Consider the following 12,388-nt stretch of genomic DNA (forward strand, 5'->3'; position numbering starts at 1 on the left):
CATGATCTGATTAAGTGGGAGATAATTGAAAAAAGTAGGAACTCTTAATGAGATCATAGTAGTAAGAGTTAGGAAGAGTTAGGAGTTGTAAGAGTTTGAAAGACAGGGAAAAAGAGTGTATATGGTCAGAATATTGAAAGTTATTATTTCTGAGATACAAATATGGAACTACAATAATCAGTAGCCACAATATTCCAAGTATATATTATTTATATAGTGAAAATACCAGTAATATAGAGAAATCTTATCAAATATCACATACATTTATTTTTACCAAATATTTCACTATTTTAAAAAGGTCACTTTTTCATGCATATATGAGCAAGTAGTTTCATGTTTTACTTCATAAGAAAGAAATTATTAAAACATAAGTTGATATTCTTTCAAGTGTATTTCTTTTTTTAAAAAAGATTTTATTTATTTATTTGAGAGAGAGAGTGAGAGAGAGCACGGGAGGGGGAGGGTCAGAGGAAGCAGCACACTCCCCGCTGAGCGGGGAGGCAGATGTGGGACGATCCTGGGACTCCAGGATCATGACCTGAACTGAAGGCAGTTGCCCAACCAACTGAGCCACCCAGGTGCCCCTAAAGTGTATTTCACAGAAAAGCTGTTCCATTAGATGCTGGAAATGAATTGATTTTATGTCAAGTAATTTTGGCAAGTGCTGCACACTCTACCTCCCTCTTAGATATTCACAAAACTTAAAAACACTGGAGGGTCTGGTAAGTCCTGCAGTATAGAAATCTCTTTAGTTTTCAACATATATATTACCATAATGATCACAGGACCCCTTCTGCCAGACATTAACAATTCTTAACATATTCTGAACTACTGTTTGTCAAAGAACTCTTTGAGAATCATTGTTTTAAGCTAAACGATATATGTATGTATGTATGTAATGTATGTATGTATTTATATCTCAGAGAATTTATTGTTTCCAAGTAACAATACTGAATTTCTGTGTCTGGAAGCCATCCATGAATATAACATGTTTGTTCAGTTAGTCAAAACGAGCTCCCCAACCAGAAGCACAGATGCTGTTTAACCAAATTCCTGTGGGAATGAGGGGGCTATGAATTCCCTGATTACAGTTTAGGTTGAGAAGTTTCTTTCCTGCTGAGTTGGGTGGCCTGCTTGCCCAGTCAACATAAGTCCTCATGTTGGGCTAGCATGGGTCCCTTGATGCATCCTAATCTGTGAAATGTCAATGTTATCCACAGTCTGAAATAGGTCTGGACTGAAAGGGTGAGACAAAAGCTTGCCATTTCAATTTCCCAGATGTTGCTGCAATTACAATACTGAGAACCTTATTAAAAACTAAGTGGTCTCTGCTCTGTACGAAAGGGCAGAATGTGGTTTTGGCTATCCCTTCAAAAGAGTTGATTAATTTTCTAAAACAGGTGGAAACAGTGGCAAGGAATACAACCTTGATCATCTGCATCACATGGCCTGGTATGAGAACACTTGGATGATCTGTACCATTGCTTTTTTAAAAAATTTATTTGGTGTGGCTCCTGCATATGGGGGACAATCCTTTTCCTTTGGAGAGAATAATCATCCTGCCCGTTTTCACCACGCTTCTGTGCTATGGCATGTCTCATACAGGTACTTCCTTCTTTCCTTTGGAATGTCCCTTCTTCCTCTAGATTAACCCTGGGCTTGCCTCCTCTTACAAAGATGATGGGCTGTTTGGCATTCACATAAAAACCTCTTCTTCAAGCATCTCTGTCTCAGGTAGAGGGATTCCCTGGATAGCAGGCACAGAGCCACCCCCAGGAACCATCATTAATTACCGTCCCTCCTGAATTGATCATACAGCCTGCCACTGGTAGAGTTACGATGCCCACTGCTGGTTTGTTGGTATTGGCCTCTGTCTGAACACTCCATGCCTCTGCCAAACTGGCTGCTGAGATGGTGGTCATGCCTTGCTAGAGAGTGATGCCATCTGCATCAACTGGCTGATAGAAGACAGTCTGCCCTTCAACAGTCTGTGCTACTTGCTGCTCCTGGACAGCGATCTGCAACCGTGTTTGTGTTTGTGTCTGGCTGGCATTGCAAGCTGCCTGCAGCTGTTGAATGATGATCTGCTGAGTGGGGTCCTGTTGGCCCTGCACCTGCAACGTTTGTCCTCTGTTCCTTCCCCAGAGCTGGATTTGTCTGTGCAGATCCAACAAAATCTGCCACAGATTCTGTGTCCCAGATACAGGTTCGTGTGTGATGATGTGACCTTGTCCAAAAGGGACAGTGTGGACAATGTTAGGTTGGCCAGTTGACGTGATTAACAGGCTAGTAATTAACACTGACTTGTACCACTAATGGATGCCCCTGGACCTGCTGTTGAATCTGCCTAACAGTCTGCTTTGTTGAAATACATATTACTATTTGCTGCATTCTGCTCCATGGTCCAACCAAGTTAGAATCTCATTTCCAAGGAGCTTCACTCTGGAGAGGTCCTAGAAGACGGGGAAGTACATTGCAGAGTGCAGGGGAATTTGTGGCAGGCAAAACCACTCTGCATCTGGAAAGGGTGAGGGAGAAAGGGATGCATCTCCACTTGGCACTAGCATTCTGAAAGAGTCAAGACCCCCAATGTGCCTGCTCCAGTGTGACATCCCTGCATGGGAATGGCCTCTACAGGCTTGGACTGGAATGCCTGGAGGCACTCACAGGCTCTTGGCCATGGCCACCAGCTGCTCTGCATAGCTGGCTAGACTCAGCTCAAATCTAGCAATTTATTCTTCATTTCACATATATTCACAGGCATACCCATATGCACATTGGACTCTATTATTTTCTGATGGAGATACAAAGACATTTAGGCAAGGATTTTTCATAAAAACCATCTATAACTCAGTAGGAAAAGTGAGAAAAGCTTAGGAAACTCCAATGAAAAGACAAACTATGAGATAAAAGAGAAGTAGAAAGAAAGTTCTAGGGATATTAGAAGAGTAACAAACCTGTCTGAGTACCAGAGTATAGAGTACCAAGAGTGATATTTGAGCATTATCTTTAATATAAAAAAGATCTTGACCAAAAATGTGGGGAATGTATGGGAAACAGGGTAAATGTTTTGCAAAAAGTGGAGGAAAGCCAATTTGACAGTAACACAAGATACATATAAAGAAGTAGAACTGAACTGTTGCTGTATTTTCTCTCAAGTTTTGCTTCTTTCTTTCTACTTCTCTGTTGCTCTATTTGTCTAGTGTGGACTTCTCATTGCGACCCCTGACGTCAGCACTTCCCAGGTATCTGGCCTGGGGCCCTCATCCTTACAGCTGACATCCACAGCCATGGCTTCATGAAAATCATAAAGGCTGATGACGTCCATCTTAAGCCAGTCTCCTAAACTCAGACCATTTCACCAAATGCCTCCTAGATCTCTCCCAATGAGTGCCCCACAATAACCTTAAGAACATTATGTCCATCATTTCCTCACAAATCTGTGTTGCCCTGAGTCCTCTAACTTAATCTATAGCAATAAAATCCTTGAGAAAAACAATAAGGAGGAATCCTTAGGCAACAATAATAATCATATGATGTCACATCTCTAGACAATTTAGACTATCCCTCAGAAATTTTCCACCCAGAGGAAATGAGAAAGAGTGATAGCAATCTACTCTAAAGAGAGTTATACTAACAATGGAATCTCTCTGAAATGCATCTTTGTGAAGTGGAAGAAAAGAGCAGAACAGATTTTCAGCTTTAAGGGGACGTGTGCAAGACTAGCTGCATAATTTGCAGTGCTCAGTGAAAGACGAAAAGTGGGTCCCTTTATTTAAAAATTATTAGGAATTATCAAGTCAGCAAGAGTAGAGCATGAAACAGAGTGTGGGACCCTTCTAAGCGCCAGCCCTGGGCGACTGCACAGCCCATACACCCTGAAGCCAAGTGTGTGTGCAAACCCTAACCTGCCAGCACTGGTGATTTATAAAGTACTTGAGGTTCACAGTACAGGACGATAAGGTTATATTAAAATTAGGGAAGTATTCATAGAAAAATTTTAAAGAAAAGTGAAAGAGAAAAGTGAGCTCTAAATGAGAAAAAAAAATGTGACACCCAAATTTTCACTATTCTGTGCATCCTCTATTCAGCTCTACCATGTAATTACCAGACATAGCATGAAATACTTTGTCAATATTCACACCAATTAGGGACTTGTGCTCTTACTTTATCAACTCACAACCATTTTCCATTCAAACTTTCCTTACGAGTGTGTTTGACATCTATTCCTGTATTTTATGATCAAGAGCTCTCATTGCGTCCACAGGTACTTGTCTTCACCTGCACATGCTTACTTTAAAGAAAATATGCATGCAGCTCCTGTGAAGCCCTGTTTTCAATTCTGACATCTTATCTGCAACTTCCTTCCTGATAACCCCAGAAAAAAGCTTATTATTTCCATTCATATTCTATTCTGCTCTTATTTAATTGCTTCCATTATCCCTCAGTAGTACAAAGTTTTCTATTATTGATCATGCTATCTTTCAAGAAGTATTGAAAGAATCTTCTGTTGTTTTATTCCCTTCCAGGGCAGCACATCTTCGTATCATCAGCTGTGTTTCTTCAGTCAATGCATTTTACCTTTTCAGTTTTACTTCATTATTTACTCTTTTCAGTGTATGAAATATTTTCCCAGAGTTAAGCAAATTAGGCATTGATGCAAAATGTATGTCTAGTAAGACACATATGAAAGAGTTCTATGAATATCTGGGATGCAATTGTGCATCACTGTTGACATATATGCCCCCACTGGTCCAGTTTTGATCCCTCGTCATCAGAACCCGTCAATCATTCTAAATTGTATGTGGGTTTTATAATGTGAGGATATTTCCCAGAGGCTAAAACAACTGAAAGTCTTGGGCAAATGGAAAAACAAACTAATAAATAAATAAATAAATTCAACAAAAGGCATGACAGAATGTGCCATTCTGTGTATTTTTACAATTTAGATTTTCAATGCTCTGCCATATGGAAAAGATGAAAAATTCTATTACTAAAATTCTTATGGTAAAGTGGTTTAGGAATTCATCTTGTTTTTAGAAAACAAATAGAGTAAATTAAATATTCCAACTGATATCAAGGAGAGAAAGCATGATACCCCGCATTTTGTATGGTTGTTAGGTTATTACGTTCTTAATAAATGGTACACATAGTATCTTGATATATAATTTTAATGACGGATATAACAAATAAATGTTTCTGTAATTCTAACCTCTTTTGCATTGTTTGTTATTCTGGTCACATGTTACTTTTCTGTCCAATATTACTATATTCAGTATCTCTTTTCTGTTTCATTTTATAGTTATGAATGAGAAAAGGCTTATTAAAGAACATGCTTTTAAAATTAAAAAAACACAAATCAGAAAATATCCATATACAATTTTGATTTTTCATAAGTTCTTGTTAGGCACTTAGTGTCTATTATTATATTATGGATTCTGTAATGGGGGTATTTAGTTCTTTTTTTTTTTTAAAAGATTTTATTTATTTATTCAACAGAGATAGAGACAGCCAGCGAGAGAGGGAATACAAGCAGGGGGAGTGGGAGAGGAAGAAGCAGGCTCACAGCAGAAGAGCCTGATGTGGGGCTCGATCCCTTCATGCCGGGATCACTCCCTGAGCCAAAGGCAGACGCTTAACCGCTGTGCCACCCAGGCGCCCCAAGGGGGGTAATTTAGTTCTTAATAATGTGCACAGTAACATAGAGTTTCCAACATTTTATCAACTCACCACATGAGTTCCAAATTCATGTTTATTCTGTGAGATCTGAGAAATAAACCTACAGAATTCTGTAGAAACTGTATAAGCAAAGTTTAAATTATAAAATATAATTTTATAACATAAAATTGGATGTATTCAGATGTATTATGGTGTTATTGTTTTCTCTTGTTTTTATTTTGTGAGTGTGCAATAAACTCTAAAGTCTTAATTATTTAATATTCTGTGAATCACATGTCATTCAAAAATGACCAAGGTCAGGCATATGATGTGCCAATCACATTCCCTGCATAGTCAAAATTTTACCACAGGAGCTGGTTTCTTATGTTCTAGTTTCCCCTTCTCCCAGATATTGGAGTATGTGTGTGTTTATGCTGGTGTTTGAGAGCACTTGTGTAGGCATTTCAGTGCAGAACACCTTTAACTTATAATTATTCCAGAATACAATCTCAGAAGATAATTCATTGAAAAGTGGAAAGATTATCACATTTCTGTTGTATTGTTATGATCTCTCTTATGATGATCACATCTTAAGTGGCAAAATAAAAATACAAAAAACAGATAAGAAAATTCAAGAACAGAATGGTGATCTTATCCAGAGATGAAGGTACATACTTAGAAAGGGGAAGACAAACAGTAAGAGAAAGTTCCAACTGTAAGGTTTACAATGAGATTACAAGCATGATCAACATTAAATAAATTTATTATGTCAGTAGGGTGTTGTGACTTGGAGAAATATATTTTACAGGTGTAATATTAAATTATACTAACTGGGGGGCTGCATTAATTAAAATCAAGTGCAATGAATCACAGAGCATCTTCTAAGCTGAAGCAGGATATGCTATATTACCATTTGCTTATGTCTTGAGATCCAAATTACTGCCTACTCGAGATGGCTATTGAAGTCAAGAGAACACATCTACAGGGGATATGCAACAAATGGAATTAGACTCAGGTCAGGCCTATTACAACAAAGATTTTCAATTCTGGAATGCACATTAATACTAGACCCAGTACTGCCCACAAATTTGAAGAGGTAAAAGAATTTTAGAATAAAAAAATCAAAGTCTGTGTTGTCCCTTTCACTGCTAATTTCTACTAATTCTGTGAGGTTCAACCTCTGATAACTGGTATTCATTGTTGTGAATTATTTAGCAACAAGGTGGAACGGTCTAGGCTTGCACAAATAATTTTGGTGTATTTATAGAATTTTATGCATTGCAAATAGGGAATACAGTTGGTGTATTAAAAACAAACATTCACTAGAGAAAAGAAAATCTCATATTCAAAAGAAACACCACAGAACCATGTTTTCTAACCAGAATGCAATAAAATTATAAATCAATGAGCAAACGTTATAAAATCCTCATATGTGGTAACCGACAAACTACAAAGTGAATGCCGGGTTAAAGAGAAAAGAAGGAAATTTGAAAAATAATTAGTACATAATTCTTATGGAATCTCCACATACCAAAATATGCGAGCCAAAACTGAACAAGCCCTTGTAAGAAAATCTGTAGCTAAAAACGCAACTCAAAAGTAAAATGTATCTACGCTACAGCCACTAGAAGGCTAAGGTTAAAAAGACAGATAATTACAAGTATCAGTGAGAATGTGAAACAATAAATATTAATTTACTGCTGGTTGCAAAGTATATTAGTCCAATCACTTTGGAAAAGTTTATACCTTGATGGTATCTTTAAAAGTTGAACGCCTGAATACCTTTCAACCTAACATTTACACTCCTAAGTACATGCTTAATAGAAACATTTACAACATATATTAACCCTAAGACACATGCTAGAATGTTCATGACAGTACTATTTTAATTGACCCCCAAACTTAAAACTACCCAGATGCCCAACAGATTTAGAATGGAAATTAAATTATAGCATATCCATATAATGTAATACTTTCCAACAATGAGAATGAATAATTTGGACTACGTGTAATATAAATAGGTCTCACAAGCATTATGTCCAGTGAAAGAAACAAAACATAAAAGAATATACACTATTTGGAAGAAATACTGTAGAATCACACACAGAATACTGCTTTAGAAGAAGGTAGAAACAAAAGGACTATGAGAGGGCTTTCAAGAGGTTATAATTTCTGGTCTAGGCTACTAGTTTCACAATGAAGTCGGTTTGTCAAAATTATGTGAGCTACACTTTTACAAGCATTCATTAGTAGTTTATATTATACTTCAATAAACAGTTTTAAAAGATGAATAAATGTTAATACGTAAGTGCTCGATTCGAAATTCCACAAAGAATAAGGAAACAAATCTAACACGCGAAAAGTGAAGAAAGTTGGTCTTGAAAAAGAGCCAAGAGCAATGAATGAGAGCAAATTACAAAGCCTCATTCAGGCTTGAGGATGGGTGAGAAAAATGATTTGGATTCAATTAAGGTTAGTATCACCTTCATTTCTTACAAATCATCCACAAGTAGTTCAAATTTAAATCCAATTTATGGTCACAGATACATGTGATTACATTTCCTCCCTTCAAACAGAAAAACAGAGAGAAAGAACTCCCAGATGAAAGGAATCCATTTAGTTTCTTATTGTATTATTGGTTCTATTTTTGTTCCTATTATGGTAGGTATGGCTAAGTTCAATCAATCAACTCATCGATGCATCCTTAACTAGTATTTAAAAATCCTTGATGATGTGTGGAGACACTATCTCATTAATCTAGTGAAGCATGTTTTTAATTCCACATTAAATAAACATAGGACCAATTTAATTGACAGGTGACAGTAATTTCAGCAACATTCACTGTATCACAAACCCTAACACAAAAGTTAAAAAGAACTAAAATTCCAGGTGATTTAGCTGTTTGAACATGTTGTGTATGGACATGTTTCACCACCCATACATGGTTTGTAAATTCCAATTATACTTCTTTCTCCTTTTTGAGAACTCAACAGCCTTGTTGTTGTTGTTGTTGTTGTTTTGTTAATTGCGTTCAGTAGCTCACTGATCAGAACATTTCTTAGGGATCCTTGGCCATAGGTAAAGGTATCACCATACTGGAATAATAGGGCATATGATCTCTCCACAACAATCTCAGACTCTGGGTCTGTGTGACCAGCAAACTCCTTTTAGTTAGACAATAACCGGCCACATAACTTTTGAAGCTTTCAAAAGAATTACTCTCTCCTTGAAGCAAGTTTGACATGAGTATAAAATTTGTGTAATCATTTCTTCTTCTCTGCCACCCAGCTATATTTCCTGGACCCTTTGTAATTACCTTATCTGCCAGATCTATACTGTCTTGGCTTGTCAAGATGAAAGCCCAATCGCAATCTCATGGTGCCAGGGCATTTACGACTCTTATCCCTAACTTTTTATTCAGTCCTTAGCAAAAAACAAAACAAAAAACTGAATCAATCGTTCTTACTTTAATATGCATTTCAAAAATTTAATATTCAGCTTGATATAATTACCATGACCACTACCATGCACACATACATAAAACACACAGATTGCACATGTTTTCTGCTGTCACATCTCATTGGCAAGGTTTGAATATGAGAGGATATGCCTGAACCAATCTAAAGTAAGAGAAATTTTGAAATTTTGTGGAATATGTGTATTTTGCTGCATGTACACTATTCCCCTCAGATGTATCAATGAGACAAACTGTGGATTTCATGTTAGTGGTCTCTGGGAACAACAAAAAAACCCCACATATCTTTATTCGTGTCTCTTACAATTTCTTATTGAATATTTTACAATGGGTACCACTGCTGAATTGGAGAGCCTTCCATTTTTGTTTGTAAAAATGTAAGTGCTCTTAAGATTGCTGTTGATCAGAAATTGGAGATGTCCTTGGGCACTCTTAGAAATGAGAAAGATACCATTTTACTTGACAGACTGTTCTACACAAGTACCACAGGAAATTGAGTATATGGACACTCCACACTCCCTAGGGACTTTCTCTTTGTAGGCTTCTACCCAGTTTCCCCAATCCTCTTTCATTCCGCCTTATTACAACAGTAAGGACCTAGAACATAGGTATTCCCATGTGGAGATTGTAGAGGCAGTTAACTTCTGGTAGTGGGATAAAGAAAATAAGCTTAACAAATCAGTTACTTTATTCCACTCCCTTGTTGATAGGGCAACAACTATATGGTCAAAGTTGGTATGGGTGCTCATGAGAGTGACACAGTTTCACTTAATCCAGTCTAGTTCCATTGTAAGGTGCCATGACTCCTTTGCAAAGAGGGAGCTGCTTAAAAGTAATAATAATGTAAAATAAGTAAGGAGGGTCTTGCTTTTTTATATCTTCAAAGATCCTCTTAACCTAGAATGAAGTGTTTGAACTTGTTAACAACTGATCAATACTGTTCAAATTAAGGGACTTCTGTTAGACCTTCTCCATTATTTTGGACCTTGACTCTGCCAAATGCATGAAATAGCATTATCTCCTGAAATCTCATTTATTGTTTTATATATAATATAATATAATATAATATAATATAATATAATATAATATAATTTTTTTCCAGTCTGATCTACTATCACACTTTTCCTAATTTAGGAAGCATCGTAAAAGCTGTTCATCCCACATGCAATGACTCCACTGACTTTTCTGTTGTCCTTAACAACTCTCCATGTCAAGAGGCAGTAACCTCACTCCCATATTAACACTAACTCCAGGACACTTGCATGTCCTATAGAATGTACAATGGCTGAATAGTTGGAGGTGGCCTTCATGTTCAGCTATTGCCAGCCAGGTAAGCCCTGGTATGGGGTTTGCTGCAGGATCTGGGCCCAAGGAATAGATTAAAGGGTGCCATTCTGAGAAGTGACCTACATACACTCCCTCTTTTTCCTTTCCTGCAACTACCATATGGTCCTACTGCATCTGGCAAGTTGAAACCCTTCTCAAATCCAGTGCTCTGTTTGTGCTTAATTAAGTAGATATTAGATTATAAAGCACATGATCCATGGCAGACACAGAAGACCCAGGCAGAGGCAACCCAACCACAGGGCTCCCTTGTATGTGCCCCCAGTCATAGTACAGATGAAGAGTCTCCTAACCCATACCAGTTGTAAGCCATCTGTCAGGCAGCATGTGAGACTGGATGCTACAGGGAGCCTTGACTCAGGTGGATGCAAGAGTAAGGAAAGCTCTCACTTGGGGAAATTTATCAGTAGAGCTTAGTTTAGGTGCAGGGTCCTAATCCTCATCCCTAACCCTGAACTCTCACTTGGGTTAGAGATTTTAACAGGTGCCCTCCCAAACTTTCTTTGAATTGTAAGTGGTACTCAGAGATCCCAGAGGCCTGACTTCCTTTGCCAGAGGCCCTTTTCTAGAAGCCTCTTAGATGTTCCTTTTTTGTACCTTTGTGCCTTAAAACAAAACAAGAGGAGGATATAGCTTGTATTTATTTTGGTCCTACCCCTTTTTCACTTAAACCACTAGGCTATTCTAGCGACCCTGCCACAGCTACTCCAAAGTCCAGAGAGTATATTTACAAAATATTTGTCATGGTTTTGTGTGTGTGTATGTGTGTACATGTGCACGTGAATGCACACACATGTAAGCTGGTAAGGAGATGGGGAAAAAAGAGTTGTCTGTTACTGGAAAAGTCGATAAGTAAAATGTGGAGAAGGCATATTGCATGATACACGTAAAAGTAAGAGTCATCATAAGCAGTCTAGGAGAATATTAATACCCTTCACCCTAATACCGTAACCTTTCCTCAAAGAGGATTACAAAGAGACCTTTTAATTTTATCAGGAAGCATTTAAATAGAGAGGTGCTTCTTTGAACTTGATGGCCCTTCTTAGACAAGGAGAACTGTCATCTCTCTGCTGTATGTATGTTTTTCATGGATACATATAAGTGTAATAGATTGTTCTTTCTATTAAAATATAGTGTATTGTTGTTCTGTGTCTCCAAATCTGACTGGGAACCCACTATGATCAAGGCTAACATAACCTTATACTTTGTTACCTATCTGATCTAAAGTTTGGGTGGTTCACTAAACTTAAAAAAAATAAAGCTGTTGCCTTAAAAAATATGTCTTTTCTCATTAGTCTGGCTTATGAACTGTCTATCACTCACTGGACTATGAGCTAAATCAGTGTAAAGACTTACTTTGTCACATGTACAAATTTACCTCTGGAGCACAGTACATTATTGGTTTCAATGCATTTTTTAATAATGAATATCCTTTTACATTCTGGCCTAGTTATATATCCTAGCTCTTCCTATGTATTCTCATTCAGGCCATATGACTTAACAATCATGTGTGGAACCTCATACCTATCACTTACTTTTATTATATTAAAGTGTTTTCCAAAGCTATAAATTAAGGAGCTTTTTAAACTTAGAATTGTGGCAGAAATTACCTTGGTTCCTTTCTACTGGACACAAAGAAATATAATGCTGCCTTGATGTTAGCACGTTTATTTATTTTGGTTAAAAAAAGTGAGTACACATGACATATGCCACCTCTGGGTGGAAATATTTAATTGCTAGTGATGGAATCTTCCAATCACTCTTTCTCAGTGGCACAGAACTAGAAAGTTGTGTATTCTAGATACAAGTCTCCAGATGGTGGAGTCTCTTTCAGCCTGGCTCCCTGAATTGCCTCATAAAGGACAGTTTCTCCAATGACCACTCAGATTTGTAGAAGGATTTACCTAAGTG

At 37.4% G+C, this 12,388-nt stretch overlaps 1 pseudogene; it reads right to left on the minus strand.

Moving 5' to 3' along the window:
- Nucleotides 1–1,569: 1,569 nt before the first annotated feature.
- On the minus strand, nucleotides 1,570–2,401 carry LOC103677657 (annotated as a pseudogene).
- Between the last annotated feature and the right edge of the window lie 9,987 nt (nucleotides 2,402–12,388).

The sequence above is a fragment of the Ursus maritimus genome, unplaced genomic scaffold (genome assembly GCF_017311325.1).
Source record: "Ursus maritimus isolate PB19 unplaced genomic scaffold, ASM1731132v1 scaffold_10, whole genome shotgun sequence".
NCBI classification, from domain to species: domain Eukaryota; kingdom Metazoa; phylum Chordata; class Mammalia; order Carnivora; family Ursidae; genus Ursus; species Ursus maritimus.